We start from the raw sequence: 26,083 nt of genomic DNA, 5'->3' as shown, positions 1-26,083 counted from the left end.
AAGAAAAAGATTTAAATGAAGCCTATAATTCATCGCATCCTTTCCGTTTATGGCAATTCCTGGGAGTATTTCTGATTATTAAGAAGAAAGAGCACGGGACACGGGAGGTTTAACAGACCTGTTTTGGTTCTACCACTAATTAGTTTTATAGCCTTGAGAAAGTTTTAACCTCTTCAGTTGAACTTTCTCCTCTGTAAACCGGTAGATAAAGACAGGAGAGGGGCTTAATCTTAAGGTTTTCTTTTACTAAAAAAGGAAGACACAATCAACACTAAATAAAAATTTACCCCACACAACCTCATTGCTTCACCTTCCTCACTATTCTTTTGAACGTCTTTAAGCTACTCCCGCATACAATTTCTTACTGGTTCCCACCGAAGTTGTTCATTGGGTTTTTAAACTTGTGATGTTTCAAGACGAGAACGGAATCTTGTTCTTTGTGGGCTGTGAAACCGCAAGGACTCTCATCTCCAGTCTGACATTCCTTTGTAAATCCGTCTTCCCTCCTCACACGTTTACTCCTTTCCCTGGCCCTCACTTTAGATCAGGTGGCTCTGGGGACAGCGTCAATTCGCGACATTCTGGCAGCTCTGGTTCTGAGGAGGTGATGAATCCCCCCAGTCTTTGACAGGGCCTCAGGATTTCAAGCCCTTCCCTTCATCTGGACTGCCTCAGTGTGTATATTCGTATCATGACAAAGCACTTTCGATTTTCTTCCTCAAAGCTCAACCTTGGACCTACAACCATGCCTCTGTAACCAAGTTAACTATAGAGCTAGAACACCCATTTGCGCCAACTATTAGTCTCAGAAGCCCCACGTCTCTTTTCAGGACAGACAGGCAGTAGCGGCGGTGGCTGGAACTACGAAGCCCAGAATTCCTATGCGCATGCGCACTGCCATTGTGATGCTCCTTTCCCGGTAACTCGCCCTCTCAGGCAAACCTGAAGATAGCGGCAATTCCCCGGTGGGGGCGGAGACGCTCTCTGTCCTATACTCCGCCCCCTTCGTGATAGGCAATGGGACCAGCCAACCGACGCTGTGGGCTCGCAACGCGATCTCCAATCAGCACCTGTGGTGGAGAGGTGGGCGTGCGCACTGGCAGGGCAGGTGGGCTAGGCTGTGCCGGGTTGCGAAGGGGGAGAATAACGTCGGGTCGGGTCAGCGGGCGCTGCAGTAGTCGCCGCAGCGGTGATGGGAGCGGTGGGAACGAGGCGGCGGCGGCGGCGGCAGGAGGAGGAGCAGAGGCTGGCACAAGAGCAGCGGCTGGGGGCCGCCACCAGCAGCAACAACAGCAGCAGCCGCCGCCGCCGCCGCCAGTAAAGGCGGACGGTACCCGAGGGGACTACCCGGCTGGCCAGCCGGCCCGCGAAGCCGCGCTCGGGTCCCGCCGCAGTGGGCGGCGGGGGATGGGCAGGCGGCGGCGGTCCCGCCTGCTGAGGGTTGGCCCCTGCCGGTCCTGGGTCTGAGCTGGACTGGAGTCCTCAACCCGAAATCCCTGCGTCCGTCACGGCCCAGGTAGGACACACCCCCTGAACCCCCAGGGTGCCGCGGGTTAGTCCAGGGTCCCGTCCTTCCCCTGTCCGGACGCCCTCCTTCGGCCGCACCCTTCGCGGAGTGACGGACCCTGGAGACCAGGAGGGGAGTACCGGAGACTTCTAGGTCGCTCCACGCCTTGGGCTTGTGCCAATCTCGTCCCTCTTCCCCTCGGAGACCGTTCTGGTTCTGGCCCATTCCCCTAGGGTTGCTGCTGCGTTTCCCCTGAGGCTTTGGGTGTTTTTACTGAACTTGGAGGGTCATTAAGCTTCGTGTGTTTCTTTGAGGGTGACCCACATATCACTTGTACTCACGCCTATTTAGGTTCCAGGACGGAACACAGAGGATTGTTAGGAAATACAAGCGTTTCTCTCCTAACCTGCCTCCCCCACTATAATGGAAGGGGGCATGGGACTGTAGACTCTCTTTGCTATATTGTAACGACAAGGAAGGCCAGGACTTTCTGATACTTAGGGTGCTGAAGTAATGACCGGAGGGATTTGCTGGTCATTCGATTTGATAAAGATGATGTTGATACCCTGAAATTCCGAGGGAGGGACAAAAGATTACACATATATGTACCGTCAAATCAGAGAAGTAAATAATCTGTACTGATGCCCGGATACTTTATCTTACAGTGAAGTTAATTTTGTTTCAGTTGTGGCTTCATTAGAGTTAAAAATGACATTGAGTTGTACTTTGCTTTGAATTAGTTGATAGATGGCAGCAATCCTGGTATTAACTCTTCTCTAACCTAGTTTTAGGAATTGTTCTTTGAACATTGAAGAGGACAGTTTTATTATACCAGGTGTTTTGATGTGGAGAGGATTTGTTACTCAATAGAAACACGTTTCTCTCTCCCTCCCTCCCCCCCCCCTCTCTCTCTCTCTGTGTGTGTGTAGGAGGGTCATGTTATGAATGGGGACATGTGTACACACACACACACAGTGTGGATCCACATCCACTCTGTTTGTTAAGAATGTTTGGTTCTGAGCCATTAATAACAGTTGCATTGGTATATAAACATGGCTTTGCCAGGATAGACAACATAGATGTATTTGCTGTTTTTCTTTTGACTAAATGGATAGAATAACGTTGGGGGCGGGGTGGGGTGGGAGAAATGGGTAATAATTTTAAAGAACTGAGGGAGTTGAATGCTATGTATTGCTTCTTGGATTTTTAAAGAAGCCATAATGGTGACAAATATAACAATGTGACTAATCTTGGAGAATTTGTTTTAATTCTGTAATTTCAAATAACAAGTATTGAATACCTTGGATGATATTTGAATTGAAACATATTGGAAGGAATCTTTAATTTAGAGGCTTCTGTTTTCCTGTATGAAACATTTTATTCAAGACACCAAAAGGGATGCTTGAAGCATGATTATAAATAAAAGTTTTTCTAATATTTTTTTCCTTTATGATAATATTTGAAAGTGTTTTTTTTTATTTTTTAATTTTGGACATGTAAAGTCCATAGCTTCATTAATTTAATTTGTAATGTCAGCTTGAAACAAATGGGTAGGGAGCTAACTAAGAATAATATATCTTGCTCATTTTTCTCCTACTACAGTTCAGACATAATTTAGTGAATTCTTTTTTGTGTTATGGATGACTTCAGATATTTATGTCTTGACTTTCTTTTAAGTACTTCAGGAAAGCTTTATGAAGTTAGAATTCATTTGCTTTAATAAATTGAATTCAGTTATGTGGAGCTTCAAATATCTTCAAATGTAATGTTACAAGCTAAACTTGTATAATTTGGACAATTTTGAGGGCATTTTACACATAAAAATACATTAAAAATGTGATAGTTTGTTGTTTTTTCAAAATAGTTGTTCATTTTTCAAAGATGAATTAGCTAGATCATGTAATTTAAATTTCACTTTTATGGTGAAAAATTTTTTTTTTTTCCTTTTACCTATATTCAGGCAATTCTTCATATGCTCTACAGCTTTAAAAAGTACTATATAGGGCTGGGGTTGTGGCTTAGTGGTAGAGCGCTTGCCTAGCATGTGTGAGGAACTGGGTTCGATTCTTAGCACCACATATAAACAAATAAATAAATAAAGGTCCATCAATAACTAATAAAAATATTTTTTAAAAAAGTAATGTATACAAATGACATCTTGATTGCAAGGACACCCTGAGTTAGAATGACCCACCTAAGACACTTTCAGATTTTTAATCCTCAGATACTGTTGTGAGATAATATTTGTAGCATAAAATTGTAATAAGGGGGGCTGGGGTTGTGGCTTAGTGGTAGAGCACTTGCTTAGCACTTGCGAGGCCTTGGGTTTGAGCCTCAGCACCACATAAAAATAAATAAAATAAAGGTATTGTGCCCAATTACAACTAAAAAAATATATTTAAAAAATTTGTAATAGGGAAAAATGTTTAATGACCACTGTGAATTAGTGGGGTCTAGACTTACCAGCAAAACAAAAATAACCTTTGAGAATTAATGGGAAATACGGTGTACTTTCTTCACCACTTTTTTTTTTTTTTGGTCAGTATGAGGGATTGAACCCACATGTGTTCTACTATTGAGCTACATTCCCCAACCCTTTTTATTTTGAGATCTCTATAAATTGCCTGGCCTGGGTTCCAACTTCCTATCCTCCTGCCTCAGTTTCCCAAGTAAATTAGATTACAGGATGTGTGTCTCTGTGCCCGGGCATTTTTTTTTTTTAATAGCGTCTATAGGGAAAAATTCATTTATAGATACGTGGTAAAGTGTTTTTAATTTGAGACCATGCTATTTACACTCTTGTTGTGTATTTTCTATTCTTGCAGGATATCTTTGAGATATATATATAGATTTTAAAAATTAAACACATTTTAGGCTATTGTACTCCCTTTTTGTTGTTTTTAGCCACGCTTGTTGTAAACAGTAGTGATGGTAGTAATAGTTTTTCTCCTCAGGTTTCGGTGAACAGATCATTTTACACTGATAATACACAGTGCTTTTGAGTATGATATTTAATAAAAGAGACTTTAAATTCATATGAAAAAGTTGAGTCTTTTTAGAGCTAAATTTTGGGGCAAAAGAAAAATATATATTAACTACTAAAAACAGTTTCTGTCCTTGTTAAAATTTGGTGATCTTTTAAATTTTTATTTACATAATGTGAATTTCTATTTTGCAAGAAAATTTCATCTTTCTAGAAGGTAATTTTTAATCAGATCTCTTGGTCCATTTTCATTTATATGACTTTAAACATAATTATTCTTTTTGTGATTATTATTTTTCTTTCAATGCTTGATTGAACCTAGTGCTTATATATTTTTGTGAACATCTTGGACTTTTTTCCCATGATTTTTTCCATTTGCATATAAGATCTTTGATGCTTTTGGGTTTTGTTTTGAGACAGGGTCTCACTATGTTGCCCAGGCTTGTCTTAAACTCCTGAACTTAAGTGATCCTCTTTCCTTAGCTTCCCAGGTGGCTAGGATTATAGGCACAGCCACCATGCTCATATTGCTTTGGAATATTGCTAGTTGTTTTTTAAAAAATCGTTATAGAAATTTGCTTTCACTTCAGAGTAAAAACACCCAAAGTAAAAAATTAATTGTTCTTTGAGAAGAATTTGGAGTGTAATTAATGTCTCCTGAAGAATGAGAGATAGAAAGTAGCTGCTTGGCTCTTTTTGGTTAAGCTATCAAGATAGAACCTGGCCATGTTTTGAGAGTCATTTATTTATTTAACAGGGGATTTGTGTTTTTATTGCAAATAAGAATCAGGTGATTTTTGTTGTTGTTGTTTTGCTTTTGTACTGGGGATTCAACCCCGGGGCACTTAACCACTGAGCCACATCCCCAGCCCTTTTTTTGTATTTTATTTAGAGACACTGTCTTACTGAATTGCTTAGGGTCTTGCTAAGTTGCTGAGGCTGACTTTAAACTCTCAATCCTCTGCCTTAGCCTCCTGAGCCATTGAAAAATCAGTATTTTTTTAATGTTTGAATTAGAATTTTTTTGCCATTGTAAACATTTTTACTCAAATGTTTAAAAAAAATTTTTTTTTTAGTTGTTGATGGACCTTTATTTTATTTATTTATATGTGGTGCTGAGAATAGAACCCAGTGCCTCACACATGCTAGGCAAGCGCTCACCGCTGAGCTACAACTCCAGCCCTACCCAAATGCTTTTTATCATGAATATTTTTATATTTGTCTTTTTTCTGCCATTTTAAAGTAATTGCCTTTAAAAAAAATGAGATTGCATTGTTCCCTTTTTGTTCTAGCTATATGATCATCTAAATACTGTATTTTGTTAATATTTGTCTGACATTGTCTAGTTTTTCATTTGTGTTGTATATTGTATATTTGTGTTGTATATTGTGGATTAATCTTGTAAATTTCTGTTTTTTTCCCCTCTTCCTGGTCCATCAAATGCCTCAGTTTCTAAAATATCTCAAAATAACTTTATCAACACTTTTCAATGAATATTATGGCAAAGATAAGAAGAAACTAGGAAAAAATGAAATACTAAAAGAAAAACATGAGCCATGTCTCTTATGAAATTTGATTTTAAAAAATAATCTGGAAGCTAAATTACATAGTAACATAGTAAACTAGATTAAGACTTCATCTGCTTGACATCCGGAGCGCTTGAAAAATTTGACGTGTCCAAGACAAAAGTCAACACTCTTTTAAATTTCCTTCGTTGTATAAATAAATGTATTATTAGTCAGTCACCCAAGCTCAAAAATCTTGGTTCCTTGTTTCTCCTGGTTCTACCTACACAAAACCTCTTTTTTCCATTTCTACTGCTACCAGCTTAAATCAGCCTCTCTGACCTTTGGAACAGTGAACTATTGACATTAACTGCATCCATCCATTCACTAAATACTTGCTAATAATCTACCGTGAAATTTTGCTAGGGTTAGAGATTCAACAGTCAGCAAGACAGAAGTCTCTTCACTGCTGAAGTTTATAGTATAGTGGAAGTGGAAATTTGTGACAAGGAATCATAAGTGTTCCAAGTATTATGAAGGAAAATGTTGATGTGAGCATGTAACAGACAGACCCAAGAGACAGGAAAGTGGATTGAGGGAAGAACTTTATCAGCCAGAGATGATTCTGTATACTCTGTCAGACAGATTCAGAGGTTGGTGAATATATTATAGCTATAATAAGTTAATAATTAAAAATAAATGGTTTTTAAACAAATTAATAAAAAATAAACTTTCACTTAATCCTAGAAAGAACTTTAGAAGAATTTTTTCAAAATACCTGAGCACTAAATAATTTTAAAGAGTCTACTTCTTCATCTAATATGGATTTCTACTTTGGGTTCTCCCAGGCTTCAATTGCTTGAGTACTTAATAGGATTCCTTTTTTGTTTCAGAGTCTGTTTTGAACCATCTGAAGTTAGAAATAGATATTATCAATAGCCAGAGTGTATATAGTTATGAGAAAGAGATGTTCCAGGTAAGTAGTTATAATGTGTTTGTTGTTAAGAGTCCAGCAACTTATATTTAAGTGAATAATTATTGAATATTGAATATATAATAACTAAATATCTATAAATTTAAAAAATACATTTGTAAATTAGAAAACCTATCTTACCATATACTGGCACCTAATTTTTGGTCTAGAAATTGAGATTAATATAACCACTACCTCTTAAATTGATAAAGGCTTATTAAACAAATGAATATAAACTGTTAGTTGTGCATCCAGATGAGTTTTTAATCTATTTATGTCTCTATTATGTCATAAGACCTTAAATTAGTTAACTTCTTTTTGCCTCAGTTTTGCTAATTTTAAGTACTTAAAATCTTATTTCAAAAGGTCATTACAGAGAAGGTTCTATGATTTTTCTTTGTCTTATTGGGAGGATCATAGACATTATGCTTTGCTTGGTTAATTTGGTTATAGTAGATTTTACTCAAAGAATGCTCTTGGGCTGGGGCTGTAGCTCAGTGGTGGAGTGCTTGCCTCACACGTGAGGCACTGGGTTCGATCCTCAGCACCACATAAAAAGAAATAAAGATTGTGTCCAACTACAACTAAAAAAAAATAAAAATAAAGAATGCTCTTATTTAGTGTTTTCTTTACAATCTAGCCATGTAAGTTACACTGTACTTTCTATAAGAAAAGAATTTGTTTATGTATTGTTAGTGTTGTAGCCAGGGAGAACTAGGTTGTTTACACTTTGATTCTGTTGTCAGTAACTGTAACCATACTGACTTGTAAAGTTCCTTTTCGCATTTTTTTTTGTCCTAGATATTGAACCCACAGATGCTTTGCTACAGAGCTACATCTCTACCCTTTCCCCTTTTAAATTTTATTTTGAGATAAGATCTTGCTAAATTGCTGCCTCAAACTGTGTGCTTCAGCCTCATGAGTGGGATTACAAAAGTGTGCAACCATGCCTGGCTCTCTTTCACTTTTTTTTGGTACCATGGATTGAACCCAGGGGTACTTAACCACTGAGTCACATCCTCAGCCCCTTTTATTTTTTATTTTGAGACATTGTGTCTCACTGAGTTGCTTAGGGCCTTGCTAAATAGCTGAGACTGGCTTTGAACTTGAGATCTTCCTACTTCAGCCTTCTGAGCCACTTTGATGCATGTGCCACTGTGTCTGGCTCTCTTCACTTTTTTTTTTTTTTTTTTTTTTTTAATGTTTTTATTAGTTGTTGGCGGACTTTTATTGTATTTATTTTATGTGGTGCTGAGAATCAAACCCAGAGCCTCACACATGCTAGGCAAGTGCTCTACCACTGAGCCACACCCCAGCACCTCTATTCACTTTTAATAGATATGTTACTTTCTTGGATTTATTTATTGGGCTCAGAGAGATTCTGTGCTGCCAGAAGTGTAATTTGCCTCTTGTGAAAGTTTAGAAGGAACAGTTTCAGTGTGAGTGGGGACTGAATTTTCATTCTCTTTTGCTATTATGTCTTCTTACTTTTTTTTTTTTTTGGTACTGGGGAGTGAATCCAGGGGCACTCAACCACTGTGCCACATTTCCGGCCCTTTTGTTATATTTTATTTAGAGACAGAGTCTCACTGAGTTACTTAGGGCCTTGCTAAGTTGCTGAGGCTAGTTTTGAACCTGCGATCCTTCTGCCTTAGCCTTCTGCACTGTTGGGATTACAGGTGTTCTTACTAACTCTTGAGAGGGCTTCTTGCTATGAGGTTAAAAACAAAGACAAATTGCCACTGGGTTTATCCTATACTAGAACCTTATTTTTGCTGCTTATATAATAGATGCTTTAAAAACTTAGCTGGCATACAGTTTTTGTAAACTTGTATTTATACCTAATCATGTTTTATTTTAAAAAACAACAATTTAGTTAATTTTTATAATTTAGAAAGTGTAATGTTTTGACTTTTGAGATATATGAGATAGCCATCCTGCATCTCATTTAGTTTTATCTTTTTCATTAAGTTTGAAAAAAATTTAGTCATTTCTTCTGCCCCCACCCCCAGTATGTATTTATTTGGGCCCAATAAATGTATTCAGAAGGTAAAATAATCTATTACAAATGGAAATATACTTTTAAAGACAGTGTGGTTACAAAAATGACATAATAAAATAATAAACAGGTTACCAAATAAAAGGGTAAGTGAGCTCTTTTTTTCACTCCTTCTGGACTCTTTACATATATGTTAGCCCTTGCTGTTATTCCATAGCTTACTAATTCTCTTTTCATTTGTTTTTCTTCTTTTTTCCTCTGTGTGTTCATTTTGTATATTTTCAAATCAATAATCTTTTCTTCTCCACTGGCTAGTCTAATGCTAATTCTGTCCAGTATATTTTTTCCAGTGTATTTTTCATCTCAGATGAATTCTTTCTACCTCTAGAAAATGTTATGTGCGAGATTTTAAAAATAATTTAAATATTTTGGAATTTGTTTTGGGATATAGTTATTTGAAAATAGTTTTGTGCATTCAAGGTCCTGGATATTTAAAGGTCTTTTTCACTCTGGCAAGTGAGTATACAAACTATTGATTATCATATCAGCATCAAGAATGATTCTGCCTGCCCTTTCCAGTGGTTCTTTCCTTGGCGTTAACTGCTTCCTTTGTCTTTTTTTAAAAATTTTTTTGGTGCTGAGGATTGAATTCAGGGCCTTGCACATGCAAGGCAAACACTGTACCACTGAGCTACACACCCAGCTTAACTGTTTCCTTATAAGATGAATTTATAAGTACTCCTCTAAAGTCTCATGGAGAACTGGGTATATATAGATCTCCAGAGCTTGCTATCTGTGTAGTTCTCTTGCAAACTTTAGCTTCCTTGGCCTCCTCATACCTCTTAACTCTCTCAAATAACAGACATGTGGGTCCTGTTTGTGTTTTCCATTCCTGTGTTATACCTTAGAAACTTTCTTGGCAGTGACCTGGGGCAATCATAGAGCTTACTTCATTAATTTCCCTTCTCTCATGGATCCTTGTGCTGTGCTGCCTATTACCTAGTGTCTGAAATCCATTGTTTTATGTGTTTTGTCTAGTTTTTTTTTTTTTTTTTCTAGTTGTTTAAGATGGGAGGCTAAATTTAGTTCCTATTACTCTCTGGTGGCCAGGAGCTCAAGTAGTGGGGTAGGTATATTTAGATCTCAAAAGGGAGTCATATTTCTCACTTACACTATCACTAGAAATATATGTATTTTGTGCCCGATATAGCTTCAAGTATATTTTCATTACCTTTAGATACATCATAAGCTTTTTATATTAATGATTCTAAGTCTATACTCATTGAGATTAAAATTATGGGATCAAAATAATTTCTTTTTTTTTTTTTTTAAAGAGAGAGTGAGAGAGGAGAGAGAGATAGAGAGAGAGAATTTTTTAGTATTTATTTTTTAGTTATTGGCGGACACAACATCCTTGTTTGTACGTGGTGCTGAGAATCGAACCCCGGCCGCACGCATGCAAGGCAAGCGTGCTACCACTTGAGCCACATCCCCAGCCCTCAAAATAATTTCTTATATTTTTCTATTGAAGAGCAGAAACATACATAGACTTAAAACCATGGTAGTTATTTAATCAGTTTATTACTTCAGTCTGTTGAAATAGTAGCAATAGTCTTCTAACTGAACTTTTACTTGAACTATAATCCCCCTGCCCTCTGAAACAGAAAGAAGTTCATGCTCTTCTTAGTCTGATTATTATCTAAATTCAGTTTACCTTTGAGGACTATGTATTTTTTAATATTTATTTTTTAGTTATAGGTGGATGAATATCTTTATTTTATTTTTTTATGTGGTGCTGAGGAACAAACCCAGTGTTTCACGCATGCTAGGTCAGCGCTCTACCTCTGAGCCACAATCCCAGCCCCAACTATGTATTCTTTTTTTTTTTTAATACTTTCATTTTATTTATTTATGTGGTGCTGAGGATCAAACCCAGTGCCCTACACATGCGAGACAAGCGTTCTACAAATACTGAGCCACAGTCCCAGCCTGAGGACTATGTACTCTTTCTTCCAATAAGAACTATTTTTCCATTTGGAACATTCTGATCATCTTTCCATGCACTTGTATATTATGCTCATTTATTCTTCTATGCCTTTGCTTCCCTCCTGAATCAGTTAGCTAGCTTTTATTTTGAAAAAAACTATCCCAAAATTTAGAGTGTAAAACAATGATTGTTTAGTACTTAACAATTTTATGGGTTGGCAATTTAACTGGGCTCACCTGAATAGTTCTTTTGTCTTATCTGGGCTCACTTTTGTGAGGCAGTCAGCTAGTATGTTAGCCTTCTGTCACTGTGAAAAAATACCTGAGAAAAACAACTTAAAGGAGGAAAGATTTATTTTGGCTCACAGTTTCAGAAGTGTCAGTGTTTTGTCAGTTGACTCCATTGTTTCTGGGCAGTAAATGCATTATAGTGGAAGGGTGAGGCAAAGCAAAGCTGCTTACCTCATAGCATCCAGGAAGCAAAAAGAAAGGTGGAGGGAGGGAGGAGGAAGAGGAGGATGATGACAAGATAAAGTACCCAAGGCACACCCCCAGGGACCTACTCCTTTCAGCTAGGACCTACCTCCTAAAATTTCTACCATTTCCCAGTAGTCCATTTAGCTATGAATCTTATCAGTGGATTAATCCATTGATGAGCTTTGAGTCCTCATGATCTCAATCACTTCACAAAAGTCCTACCTCTCAACATTATTTTGGGGGGACCATACCTTCAACACGTGGGCCTTTGTGGCATGGGGGTGGGGTGGGGTATGTGAAGTGGATTACAGTTCCAAACCATAATAGGGTTTCTTCTTCTGAACCTGGTTTTGAAAACCTGCAAAGAAAGCCAAGCCCAGTGCATAAGTGCTTTTCAAGTTTCTGGGTCATGTTTGCTAATATCCCACGCGGGCCAAAGCAAGTCACGTGGCCAACTCATTTCAGGGATGGAGAAACTATCTATTGATTGGCGGTAGAACAAGGTCACATTACAAAAAGATAAACATACAGGGATGGGAAAAATGTGTTGCTATGTTGCAATTTACCTAACTTCCTCCACAAATCCTATTCACCTTATCTAATATGGTAGATTATGATTATCTTACCCCACATTAACCTCTTTTGTTTTGATTTGCCCTTACAGTTTGATGTTGGTTAACTTTTTAAACATTTTTAACCTATTATACAGAGAATTGCTATTAATTTCTGTTTTTGTATTATGTAACCTATATCAAAAAGTATTTTGGAAATACTGGTTTAACTTTTCTTCTTTATCCTGCTTGTTAGCTCGGGACACCACTATGTATTATATTTCTTTTTATACTCTTCTATGTTTTCATTGCTATTTACTGAAGAGAGTATACATTGAGTTTTTTCATTAACTCTCAGTTATTTGCCAGAGGACTGTGTAATTTCCTTAATTTATATGAGAGGTAAAATACATAAAATCTACATATTAGGAACACAAAGATGAGGACTGGGGATGTAGCTCAGTGGTAGAGGCTTGCCCAATATAAGTTGAAGTGAATAAGTAGATACTCTTGACCTCAAGAAATTTATAGTCTGTTGGGAAGATAGTGTAAATGGTATGCTTGTTTCTAAGGCTTTCTCTGCTCTGAACCTAAATTTCTTCCCCTTGCTCAACTCATAGATTAACTGTTTTTTTACCATTGTATAGAAGGGACACTCTCCTGCCTCTTACACTTCTAGATTATTGTTGCCTAACCTATTTTGTGTCTGAATTTTTTCACCTCTGCTTTATATTAGTATTATCTGCTACTGTTCTTTTTTATATATATTTATTTTTTAGTTGTAGTTGGACACAATACCTTTATTTTATTTATTTATTTTTATGTTGTGCGAAACCAGGGCCTCGCATGTGCCAGGCAAGTGCTCTACCACTGAGCCACAACCCCAGCTCTGCTACTGTTCTTTTTATGAAAAATGTTAATCATAGAGTACAAAAACGTGTGTGTAGTTTAAAGAATAATTACAAAGCCAAGTGTTCAAGAAAGAGAACATTGCCAGCATCTCAGAAGCCTGTTCCTGTTTTCAACTACCTTCTTTAGCCCAAAGTTGTCGGTTTTTTTGTAATAATCATATCTTTAATTTTCTTTATAAACTTCTACCTGTATTTGCATTGCTATTTAATATAGTTGTGTTGTAACTTAGTGTTTTTTGAGTGGTGCTGGAGATTGAACACAGGGCCTTGCACATGCTAGGCAGGTGCACTAACTAACACTGAGCCACATCTCTAACCCTTGTAACTTATTTTTTTAATGTGGTTTTGCATTACTTGTATGTTTTTTATTTTTGGTTATAGATTGATATAATACCTTTATTTTATTTATTTTTATGTGGTGCTGAGAAACAAACCTAGTGCCTCACACATGCTAGGCAAGTACTCTATCACTGTGCCACACACAATCTCACAACCCCCTTGTAATTTATTTTTGAACTTTATATAAAAGGACTCATATTGTGTGAATAATTTTGCCTTGCTTGATTTATTTTTATTTTTTATTTTATTTTATTTTTTGAAGAGAGAGAGAGAGAGAATTTTTGATATTTATTTTTTAGTTATCGACAGACACACATCTTTGTTTGTATGTGGTGCTGAGAATCGAACCCGGGCCGCACACATGCCAGGCGAGCACGCCACGCTTGAGCCACATCCCCAGCCTGATTTTTTTTTTTTTTTAAATTACAGTTCTGGAGGTTTTTTGTGAGACTCATTCATATAGTTCAGTTGTAGTAGTATTAGTTTTTGTGGCAGATAGGATAATGGCCCCCAAAGATGTTCACTTCCTAATCCCTGAAACCTGCGAATAAGTTACTTCATATGGCAAAAGGGACTGAGTATGTGTGAATAAATTAAGATTATTGAGAGGAGAGGATTTTCCTTGATTATCCAGGTGGAACCAGTGTGGTCACAGGGAAGCGTATATTTTGTTGGAGAGAAATAAGGAGACGTGACTGTGTGTGTATGTGTGTGTCAGAGAGGGGAGGGAGGAAGGGGGGAGAGAGATTGAGATTTGAAGATGTTACATACATTAACTGGCTTTAAAGATGAAGGATGGGACCATGAGCCAAAGAAAATTCAGGCAGCTTCTAGAGTTGGAAAAGGTGAGGAAATGAATTTTCCATTGAGCCTCTGGAGGAAATGTTGTCTTGCTTACAAATTTATTTTTAACTCAATTAAAGTTTGGACTTCTGACCTCCCGAACTGTAAGATTATAAATTTGTGTTGTATTTGTCATAATTTGTTATGGAAGCAATAGGAAACTAACAAAATTTTCTGCTGTATGAATGTACTACATTTCATTCATTCTTCTCTTGCTGGCCATTTAGGTTGTTTATGAACAGTGTGACTATGAACATTCTTGTTTCCATTTCCTGGTGCACATGGGAGATGATATATTGGTTCACAGAGTATGCATATCTTCCACTTTATAACACAAAATTGCATAGCAACACTAGTGGTATAAAAGAGTTCTCACTTTTTAAAAAAACTTATATTTTTGATATTAGCTATGATAATACTTTCCTTTATGTAGGTGGATAATTCAAAGTTTGCTTCAAGTCAAAACACATTTGGGAACTAACTTATGCTTTCTCCAGTGTAGAGATGGCATTGGTTTATTTTTATTTCCTTTTGAACAACTAAGTTTTGTATTAACTTTAAAAACAAAATTATAACAATGAAAATGTTATAATTTGTGATTACAGTTGTAGAATAATAATTTTCTCCTTCTGACAAAAGCATTTTTATGTAATTTTGGTAAGTAGTAGTTATTTAAAAGGTTCAATTCTGGATCTCCATGTAAATATCATTTCCTTTCATTAGTATTCAAACAGTACAGGGACTGTTTTGGACAGTATTATGTCTGTGAATGTGACTATTTCTCCTGATGGTTAAGACTAGACTACCTTATTCAAATCCTGGTTATTGGGCCTGTCATCTAACTTCTCTGTGCCTCATTTTCCTCCTTTATTAAAAAAAAGGATAACAATAGTAGCTAAAGATTTAAAATATTAATATGTAATATATATGTGTGAATATATATGTGTGTGTGTGTGTATTTATTACAGTGTGTAGCACACTGTGCTCAACAAATGTTAGTCATTATTTATGTCATCTTTAACAAACCTATTAAGTCTCAAGTTTTTAAATTAATTTCATGAAATTAATTTTTTACAAATTACTATAAATGGCATATTTGTTGCTCAATTTGGGTTTTTATAGGTGTTACACATCTGGGACAATGGGACAAAATTTATTAATTTTTATTTTGTGAAGCATCTCTGAAGTTAGACGATAGTAAATTTACTGTGGTATTATGTTAATTTCTCAGACAATACTTTTATAGGGAGTTCTCTTTTTTAAGCAAATATTGTTTTAGTTGTAGATAGACACATATCTTTGTTTTTTAACTTAATTTTATTTAAAAAAATATTTTTTTAGAGAGAAGAGAGAATTTTTTTTAAGTATTTATTTTTTAGTTTTTCAGCCGACACAACATCTTTGTTTGTATGTGGTGCTGAGGATCGAACTCGGGCTGCACGCATGCCAGATGAGCACGCTACCGCTTGAGCCACATCCCCAACCCTTAATTTTATTTTTATATGGTGCTGAGGATCGAACCCAGTGGCCCACACATGTGAGGCAAGTGCTCTACCAGTGAGCCATAGCCCCAGCCCCTATAGGGAGTTCTCTTTATAGTTTTCTTGTCTCATTTAATCTAGTTTTTTTGTTTATTTGTTTTTGCAGTGCTGCATATCAATCCTAGGGCTTCATGAATTTTAGGCAAAGGCTATACCACTAAGCTATATTCCCATCCTGGTTTATGTTTTTTGACATTCTTATATAATTTTTGGGAGGGTGTGCTGAGATACATCCCCAACCCTTTTTATTTTTTATTTTGAGACAGGGTCTAAGATGCCCAGGTTGGGCTGGGGTTGTGGCTCAAGTGTTAGAGTACTCGCCTAGCATGTGTGAGGAGCTGGGTTCTAACCTCAGCACCACATAAAAATAAATTAAAGATATTGTATCTACCTAAAATTAAAAAATAAATGTTAAAAAAAAAATGCCCAGGCTGTCATTCAACTTGTGATCCTCCTGCCTCAGCCCCCCGAATTGTTGGGATTGCAGGTGTGCATATCATTCCTGGTTCTTATACAATTTTTTAAACATTTCCCTTTGTGCCTGTTATCATTTTTGCTGTTGTTGCTGTTGTTCTCCCTTTATCTTTTTCTAATCTTTCTGTTGTATGTATATATGTGAATCTATGTGACTTAAATTATGTGTAGTTAAGGTCTCATTTTGAGCTGATTAATTAACTTCACCAAATACCTGTTGATTTACTGCTATGCGTAATAATTGGTATGGCAGAAGATATAATGATTGTGATGTGGTCTTCTTATAAAAGGTGTTTGTAGTGTAGGGTATTGTCAGTGTTTGCTTATTAATTCTTGCCTATATTCTTCACAGCCTTTTTCTATCTAGCAAATGTTCAAGTGATTTTTTTCACCACATGTTATTTTATATTTACAAGTTGAATCTCTATTTAACTTGTTCTGTCCATATTTTGATCCTCTTAGGGTCTGTTTTGGTACCATCTCCAGATTTAGCATCATTGACAGAATTCATTAGTATGGTATTTACTCCCTACTTAAATTATTAGTTGTACTGAAAAAAGGAATCCAAGTGATTATTATTTTTGAAAATATTTTTAGTTGTAGTTGGACACAATACTTATTTTTATTTTATTTATTTTTTATGTGGTGCTGAAGATCGAACCCAGGGCCTTCCATGTGCTAGGCAAGTGCTGTGCCGCTGAGCCACAACCCCAGCCCCTCAAGTGATTATTGACAGCACTGATTTTACAACCAAGTTACATTAATTTTTTGGGTATAATCCATGATTTAGAATAAAAAGGGTACGGGTACCTGTAGTCACATACAACTTTGAGAAACTAATGCCCCATGCCCTGGTGTTTAGTTATCTATATTATTGTATAGTATATTATCCAAAACTCAGTGTTTTAAAACAACAACATTATCTTTCAGTCTTTGTGAGCCATGATTTTGGGTGTAATTCAAGTTTGTACTCTGTATCAGGATCATATACATACTGCAAAGTAGTCTGCAGCCATCACAAAGCTAAACTGAGGAAGAATCTCTTTCCAAGTTCATTTTGATAGTGGTTGGCAGGATTCAATTTCTGTGAGTTATTGAACTAAGTGCCTTAGTTTCTGGCTAGTTGTTGATATCTGATATAAGCAGAATCATATACTATTCTAGCAGAAGCTGCCTGAGTTCTTTGCCATGTGGGTTTTTAATGGGGCAAAATGGCTGTTGAGGGCCACAGCTGAGTCGGGATGACTCATGGCATTTTTGCCAGAAGTAGTGGTTGAGAGGTGACGCCAGTGAGTTCTTGTGGAGTTCCAGTTGAGCTCTCCCGGGGATTCCCGGAGAGTTCCCATTGGTTGGGGAAGTGCCAGAGGAGGGATATTTCCGGTTGCTGGTTCCTGGACGAGCCGCGTGGTGTTCGAGAGAATTCCTGGGGAGCGTGTGTGGAGTGTGTTGGTGGAGTTCAGAAATAAAGTTTGTTCCTGCTTCAATGGCTCGTGATTTGTGCCCAGCCAGACTGTGGCATTTGGCGGCCGGTGTGGGGAACGCCTGAAGCTCGGGGGGTAAGTGAAATAGCTCGCCCCTGAGGGAAGACGAGAGAATGGATGACCATTTCAAAAAACAATGTGTTCTTGTTTTGATTTGTTTTGTTTTTGTTTCAAGCTGCCTATCCCTAGAACTTTCTCAGACAAACTGGGAAAAATGGTTGGCTCAAGGTTTGAAGTTGTTCACCCCTGAGGAAGAGATAGAAATAGACCACAAATGCACATGTCAAGAAAATAGGAAAATTGATACAACGATTTTTTGTTCCGTTTTTGTTTCATTCTGTTTCGGTTTTGTTTTGTGTTATCTTATTGGGTTGTGTTATCTTTATAGTAGATTAGAAATTAGTAAAAAACAAACTGAAAGAGTGTTAAGTAAATTGTTAGAGGTTCAGACCATGGAGAAAGACATTTTAGATCAAGCAAAAGAGAAGGTCTCTCGAGCTAGTCAGAGGAAGAAAATTTAAAGGAAAAGGGGCTATTAGGGAAAAAGCTACAACAGGAGGCTGCTACTAACACCACCGTTCTATCACCAGAGGGCGTAATTTAACCAACAGCTCCACCTATAGAGACAGCTGAGTGGCCCTCAACCCCTGTAATTGATAGATGGCATCCTGAGACAGGACCTCAAAGATTAGCATGCCCTGTACTTGAACAGGCAGGAGGGCAGCGAATTCACCATGCTTTAGATTTCAAAACAGTGAAGCAGTTAAAGGAGGCTGTAACAACCTGTGGTCCTCAAGCACCCTTCACCGTAAGCATGGTTGAATCCATTACCAACTTGGACATGACACCAGCAGATTGGGCTAGCATGTGTAAATCTGTGCTAAATGGAGGACAATATTTGTTATGGAAGGTTACCAATGAGGAATTTTGCATGGGGATGGCTAGGCGAAATGCAGCGGCCACTTACCCTCAAAGAAATCTAGATATGTTGTTAGGAAAAGGACCTTATGAGGGTCAATGGCAACAAATTGAATATGATCCTGCTATATATGCACAAATTGCTGCAGATGCAGTTAGGGCATGGAAGACTTCACAAGGACATGGAGATTTACAGGGTCAGTTATCTAAGGTAATACAGGGAGCTAATGAACCTTACGTTGAATTTGTAGATAGGCTTATTCAAACAGCTACCAGAGTTTTTGGGGATACAGAACAAGCAATCCCATTAATTAAACAACTGGCTTATGAGCAAGCAAATCGTTGGTGTAGAGAGGTCATTAGACCATGGAAACATGGAGATTTAAACACATATATTAAATTATGTAGAGACATTAATGAACAAGGGCAAGTCTTGGCAGCTGCAGTACAACAGGTTTTAGATGCCAGGCCAAAAACATTCTACAATTGTGAACAAACAGGACATTTTAAAAGGAATTGCCCCATAGGAGGAGGGTTTAACAAAACTAGGTACCAAAGGAATAGAATACCGGGTATTTGCCCATGATGTTGTAGAGGGAGACATTGGGCTAATGAATGCCGTTCTCAAACCACCGTAGAGGGTACTCCATTATCACAAAAAGGACAAGGACCATGTGTTTACCCACGATATCGTGGAGAAAGGTATTGGGCTCCATTGCCAAAAACTGGACAGGGGAGCACAATGCTCCGGGAATCCCTGCGAGAACTCAACTGGAACTCAACGGGAACTCCACGAGAACTCGCTGGTGTCACCTCTCAACCACTACTTCTGGCAAAAATGCCATGCGTCATCCCGACTTGGCTGTGGCCCTCAATAAATGGCAGCTTGCTTCATGTGAACAAGCAAGTGGAAAAAGCCAGAAAGGGAATGTGAACAAAATAGATTTTGCAGTTTTTATAACCTATCTGGGAAGTGACATCTTCTCATATGTCTATTTCTTTAGAGGCAAGTAACTAGAATCCAGTACACTACTGGGTGGATATGGGGGTGGGGCAGTTTGGAGGGGAGGGGATCAATAGCAGGAGATAAGGATCACTGGAACCTATTTTAAAAGCAGTCTACCACATCCTGGGTATTGTATGGGATTCTAGACCCTTCCCTTATTGTTCAGTTCCTAATTGGGATAGGTCCAAGATTTATTTCAGTTGAGTTTTTTTTTAAAAATAGTTTTTAGTTGTAGATGGACATGATACCTTTATTTTATTATTTATTTTTGTGTGGTGCTGAACCCATGCCTCACACATGCCAGGAAAGCGCCCTACCACTGAGCCACAACCCCAGCCCCTATTTTAGTGTTGTGAAGGCTATCCAGCATATCATTTTGTTCCATGATATTTCCACTAACAAGTTAGAGTGAGATAGTGATCAACTATTTAGTAGTCTTATTTAAAATTCAAACTTCCTGGGGCTGGGCTTGTAGCTCAGTGGTAGAGCGCTTGCCTCACATGTACAAGGCCCTGGGTTCGATCCTCAGCACCACATAAAAATAAATAAATAAAAAAAATAAAGGTATTGTTTAAAAAAAATTCAAACTTCCTTTTTATTGTGGTAAAGTACATATAAGATTTACCATTTTAACCATTTTCAGTGAGTATTTCATCCATCATTCATCCCCAGAACTTATTCATCTTTCCAAATGGAAACTCCTTACATTAAACACTAACTCCTGCTGCAGTCTGGCTGGGCACAATTCAGGAGCCACTTGTCAAAAGAAAGAAACTTTATTTTTAGAACCACACACGCCAAACAAAACAGCTCCTCAGGAAAAACTTTCAGAGACCAACTGCCACCACCGGCTTCCCACAAGCCTCTCCACCTCCTCCACTCCTCCTGCTCTTGAGGCTGATTGGCTGGGTCATGTGGGCAGAGCCAAAAAAAGTCCCCCAATGAGCAGCTCCGTGGTCTGAAAGGGCGGGGAAACAGCCCAATGAGCATCACCGCAGAGGAGCCAATCAGTTGGCAGCTAGAAGTTTGCTGGGGCCGCTGTGAGCCAATCATCAACTGGCAGCTGGAAGTTTGCTGGCAGCTGGAAGTTTGCTGGGGCCGTTAGGCTGTGCCTCTCAACAGACTCCCCATTCCTTTTCCCTGTAGCCCTCTGCAGCTGCCATTCTACTTTGTTTATGAACTTGACTGTTCTAGGTATATATTATGTGTGGAATCATTAACATGTGCCCTTTTGTTCTGGCTTATTTCACTTGGCAGGATGTCTTCAGTGGTTTTATCCATGTTGTAACGTGCTTGAGAATTCCCTCCCACTTTTTACTTTTTTTTTGAGGTGCTAATAATCAAACCTAGTGTGCTCTACCACTGAGCTTCATCCCCCAACCCCCCCCCCCCTTTTTTTTTTCAGTCAGGTTGTTGCTGAATTGCCCTGGTTGGCTTTGAACTTGCCATCCTCCTGCCTCAGCCTTCTGAGTCACTGGGGTTACAGGCATATGTTACTGTGTCTGGGAAACCCAGGGCCTTCTGCATGCTGGGCAAGCAGTTCAATCACTGAGCTACATCTCTACCAACTCCTTCCTTTTTAAGATTGAATAATATTCCATTGTTTGCATATACCACATTTGCTTGTCATTCATCTGCTGATGAACCTTGGTTTGCTTAATTTTATTTTAGTTGTAAATGGACATTTATTTGTTTATTTATTTGGTGCTAAGGATTGAACACCACAGGGCTTTGGGCATGCAATGGCAAGCACTCTACCTACTGAGCTACATATTTATATGTAGCTGAAAATTGAACCCAGTGCCTCACACATGCTAGGCAAGTGCTCTATCACTGAGCCACAACCTTAACCCCTCCTGGAGCCTTTTGATCTAGTCCAATTTGGAATGTTGTTTTGCTGGCCTGTTATATAGCTGTCATCTTGAACTCTCCCTTTACAATAATATTATTCAGGAGATTTTATTATTATTAGTTTTTACTCTTATGGTGGATTCTTTTCTGCTGGGCTCTCATTTAATTTAATTTCTCCCTCCCTCCCTCTCTCTCTCCCTCCCTTCCTCCCTTCCTATTTTTTTTGTGGCACTGGGAATTGAACAGGGATGTTCTACAACTGAGCTCTAATAACCCCAACCCTTTTAAAAATATATATTTTTAGTTGTAGGTGAACACACAATATCTTTATTTATTTTTATGTGGTGGTAAGGATTGAACCCAGTGCCTCACACGTGCGAGGCAAGTGCTCTACAACTAAGTTACAGCCCAGCCCAACCCTAGCCTCTTTTCTGTTTTGAGACAGGGGCTTGCTAAGTTGTCTAGACTGGCATTGAATTTGGAATCTTCCTGCCTCAGCCTCCTGGGTTGCTAGGATTATAGGAGTGTGCCACTGCGCCTGGCTTCCCATGTGGTTTGCTTTCTTATTTATGTCCTTTTTTAAAAAATATTTATTTTTTAGTTTTAGGTGGTCACAATATCTTTCTTTTATTTTTATGTGGTGCTGAGAATCGAACCCAGTTCCTCACGCATGCTAGGCAAGCACTCTACCACTTGAGCCACATCCCCAGCCCCTATGTCCTTTTTTTTAATATTTATTTTTTTAGGTGTAGATGGACACAACACAATGCCTTTATTTTTATGTGGTGCTGAGAATGGAACCCAGGTCCTGCCTGTGCTAGGTGAGTGCTCTACCACTGAGCCACAATCCCAGCCCTTATTTATATCCTTTTTTGGGGAATGCATTCTCTAGTAACATCCTGAGGGAAGATATGGAAAGTGAAAATTTTAAAACCTTAAATGTTTCAATATATTCTTCCTTCATATACTTGAGAGTTTGGCTGAATATAGAATTCTATGTTGGGAATAATTTTCCATAAGACCTTTGAGGGTGGTGCCTTATTGTTTTCTAATATTAAACCATAGAGAAATCTGTAGTCATTCTGATTCTTTGTATGGCCTTTTTTTTTTTTTTCTCTTCCTCTATAGAAAATAAAGAATTTTCTCTTCCTGAAAAAAAATTGCAGATGTTCTGATATTTTTCTGATTTGTTAGTTTATTTTGTTGGATACTTGATGTATCTAATCAGAAAACTTGAGTATTTAAAATTGGGGAAGTTTCACGAGTTACTTTGATGATGTCTTTACTCCTTTTTCTTCTTTTTGACCTTTTATTGTTCAAAGTTGTGTTATTGTCTAGGCTTCAAGTTGGTTGTCTCTGTTAAGCAAAGAATTGAAGAAGGGAACACAAAGATAGTAAGCAAACATCAGGTTTATTGCAAGAGCAAAAGTAATAAAGTATCAGGGGTGGGAGTTCCAGAGCTAGGAGTCTAATAGGAAAGTACTGACTTGTTTTTTTAAGAGCTTTGGGTTTTCCTCCCCTTTTTATCTCTTCTCCTCTCCATGCTCTTCTTATTTATTGCCCATTGAACACCTCAGGTCTTAATCTTTTTATGGATCCCCCTGCTTGTGTGCAGGACACTGAAGTGTCTGCCTGATTGGGTCCCTTGCTCATGTCTATGAGCACTTTCATCAGCTAGGAAGCTGACCTTATTGGCGGACACTCTTTATGCTCTTACTGTCTGGATCATCCCCAAACTTCCTCATTTGCCATCTTTCTCTGACTGCCTGTGCAGTTCTAAATCTTGCTTAATTGAACCTTCTTATTTTGTTTGAACTCAGGGGCGCTTTACCATTGAGTTACATCCCTAGCTCTTGTTATTTTTAAATTTGAGACAGGATCTTACTAAGTTGCTGAGAGTCTCACTAAGTTTCTGAGGCTGGCCTTGAACTTGGAATTCTGCTTCAGCTTCCCAAGTTGCTGAGATTATAGGCATGTGCCACCACACGCAGTCCATCTTTTCCTTAGAGAGAGATATGTGACTATCAGTTTCTGAGAGCTGAGAGGGGGAGGAAACTGAGATATTCATATTCATTAAGTTATAGTTTACTTAATTTCCTTTTGTTAAGTCTGATACTCTTTTCCCAACAATGTATGGTATCCCAGAGACCTTCTCTTTTTACCTTTTTCTGTGTGTCATCTTATGGATTTCTGTTGTGGGGAAAGGGCAGTCTCTTAGCTGTGTGTAGCAGGAGAGAAGATCTTGGGATCTAACATCTTGGGATCCACTATCTAATTCCCGAGCTTTGTGGATTTGTAGTATAAATAAGGTTAGTTTTTGGTTTTCTCCACTTCTGACGTGGATTCAGGTTTCTTGGGCTCATTAGTTTCTTCTTATATGTCTCTCCAGCTTCAATCCTTGTATTATTGGCACCTCTTTTCCTGTATGGTTATTCCTTCAAATTTAGGCTAAAGAACAATGCATGGCATATATAATATAGTATGTTTTCAGTAAATACTTGATGAATGGATGAATGTTTACATTGGCTTTCTAAGACCAACTAATCAGTCATGGTATCCTTTCCTTTTGGCCTAGCCTCTGACTTGGCATCCTCTGCAACTTAGTGTGTCAGGGTGCCCTGGATCTCAAATCTTTCTGTCACCGTTGTCCTAAAACCATACACTTACTCAATTTGGTATTTCCTACAGTTATTAGCAGGGTACTCATAAATTGAGACAGGGTCTTCCTAAATTGTCAAGCCTGGCCTAGAACTTGAGATCCTTCTGCCTCAATCTCTGTAGGAGCTGGGATTAGAGACATATGCCACTGTGTTGAGCCAAATGTTTGTTTATTGAAAGAACGATTGCTAAAAGTTCAGATTGTAGGGCTGGGGATGTGGCTCAAGCGGTAGCGCGCTTGCCTGGCATGCGTGTGGCCTGGGTTCGATCCTCAGCACCACATACAAACAAAGATATTGTGTGCGCCGAAAACTAAAAAATAAATATTAAAATTCTCTCTCTCTCTCTCTCAAAAAAAAGTTCAGATTGTAGAATTTTATGGAAATGTTTTCTCATTCAAATAACTTTGTATGCCATAAATTAGGATTATTTTTTTAAATATTTATTTTTTAGTTGTAGTTGGACACAATACCTTTATTTATTTATTTTTATGTGGTGCTGAGGATCAAACCCAGGGCCTCACATGTGCCAGGCGAGTGCTCCACCACTGAGACCCAGCCCCAGTCCTAGGATTATTAATAGTAAAAATATGATTAAAAAATATATCTCTTTATTACATAATCTAAGTCATTGTCAAACTTATTGGTCTCAGGGTCTCTCACCAATCTTAAAAATTATTAGGATCCTAAAGACTTTCTTCTTTTAATATGGATTTATATGTATTAATGGTTACTATATTAAACCTGAAAAGTTCTAAATGTATTTATTTTTTGATAACAGCAATACACCTATCATATGTTAACTATTTTCCAAAAAGAAAAGCAAATTGATAAGATGAGTGGTAATGTTTTACATTTTTTTCAAATTTCTTTGATGTGTGGCATGAGAGAAGGCACCTGGATTTTCATAATTAACTTTCAGTATGTTGCAGTATGTTGCTTTGGTTGAAGTACATGAAGAAAATATGTCCTCATTTAGGTACACAGCTGTAAAAAAGATTATTTTAGTTTACTTTTCAAAAAATTGTGGGATTTTCTTAATTAAAATTTCTTTTTTAAAATTTCTTTTTAAAATTAATATTTGAATGCTAGGCATGGTGGCACATGCCTGTAATCCCAGTGGCCTGGGAGGCTGGGGCAGGAGGATCACAAGTTCAAAGCCAGCCACAGCAAAAAGGGAGGTGCTAAACAACTCAGTGAGAACCCTGTCTCTAAATAAAATACAAAATAGGGCTGGGGATGTGGCTCAGTGGTCAAGTGCCCCAGCGTTCAATCCCTGGTACCAAAAAATAAAAAAAAATTAATATTTGAAATTTTGACTTTTGTTGTTGTGGTGATATTGGTGATTAAACCTGAAGCCTCAACATGCTTGGCAAACACTACTAATGAGCTATACCCCTGGCCCTAAATAGACTATTTTTGGTCTATAATTCTGAGTTCTAACACATGAATAGATTCAGGTAAACCCTCATGGCAGTTATAATAACCATTCATAATAGCTCATAAGTATTCATGAATAGCTCCAACACCTCCAGACAGTCCCATCATCCTATCCCTTTTGTAGTCCTACCTTCACCCTCTTGCCAGTCCTTGGCAAATTTATAAGACAAAACTATAGTTTTGTCTTATAAATGTAACCATACAGTGTGTAACTTTTTTGAGACTGACCAGTTATGTCAAACATCTTTTCATATATTTGTTTTTTTAAAATCAAAATGTTTACTGAGCAATAAAAAGATGATTCATGAGTTTATTTGTAATCAATATATCCTTTTTGATGACATGCTGTTTTTCTTTTGCCCATTAGCCAAATATTTGGTCATTTGTTTTCTTACTATTGAATTTTAAGGGTTCTCTAAGGTTCAGATATAAACTATTGATTTACAGATGTTTTCTCCCAGACATTAGTTTATTTTTTCAATCTCTTAATAGCATCTTTTACAATATAAAGTTGGGAATTTTGGTGAGTATCAGTTTATCAGGGTTTTTTTTTTTTTATGAATTGTACTTTTCTTGTCATGTCTAAGAACTCTACATAACTCCTGGTCACAGATTTTTCTCACAAATTTATTACTTAAAGT

The 26,083-nt window shown here is 37.7% G+C and overlaps 1 protein-coding gene across 1 annotated transcript in view; it reads left to right on the top strand.

Annotated features, from left to right (window-relative positions):
- Positions 1–1,334: 1,334 nt before the first annotated feature.
- The window catches only part of Ttbk2 (tau tubulin kinase 2), a 144,138-nt gene continuing 119,389 nt past the window's right edge, over positions 1,335–26,083 (top strand). Inside the window, exon 1 of the mRNA XM_076850664.2 lies at positions 1,335–1,516. The gene's annotated coding sequence lies outside the window, so the exon portion shown is untranslated. The remainder of the gene's footprint in view (positions 1,517–26,083) is intronic.

Source organism: Callospermophilus lateralis, chromosome 3 (genome assembly GCF_048772815.1).
Source record: "Callospermophilus lateralis isolate mCalLat2 chromosome 3, mCalLat2.hap1, whole genome shotgun sequence".
Classification (NCBI taxonomy): domain Eukaryota; kingdom Metazoa; phylum Chordata; class Mammalia; order Rodentia; family Sciuridae; genus Callospermophilus; species Callospermophilus lateralis.
Note: the sequence above shows the minus strand (reverse complement) of the source record. Positions and strands in the feature narration are given on the sequence as shown.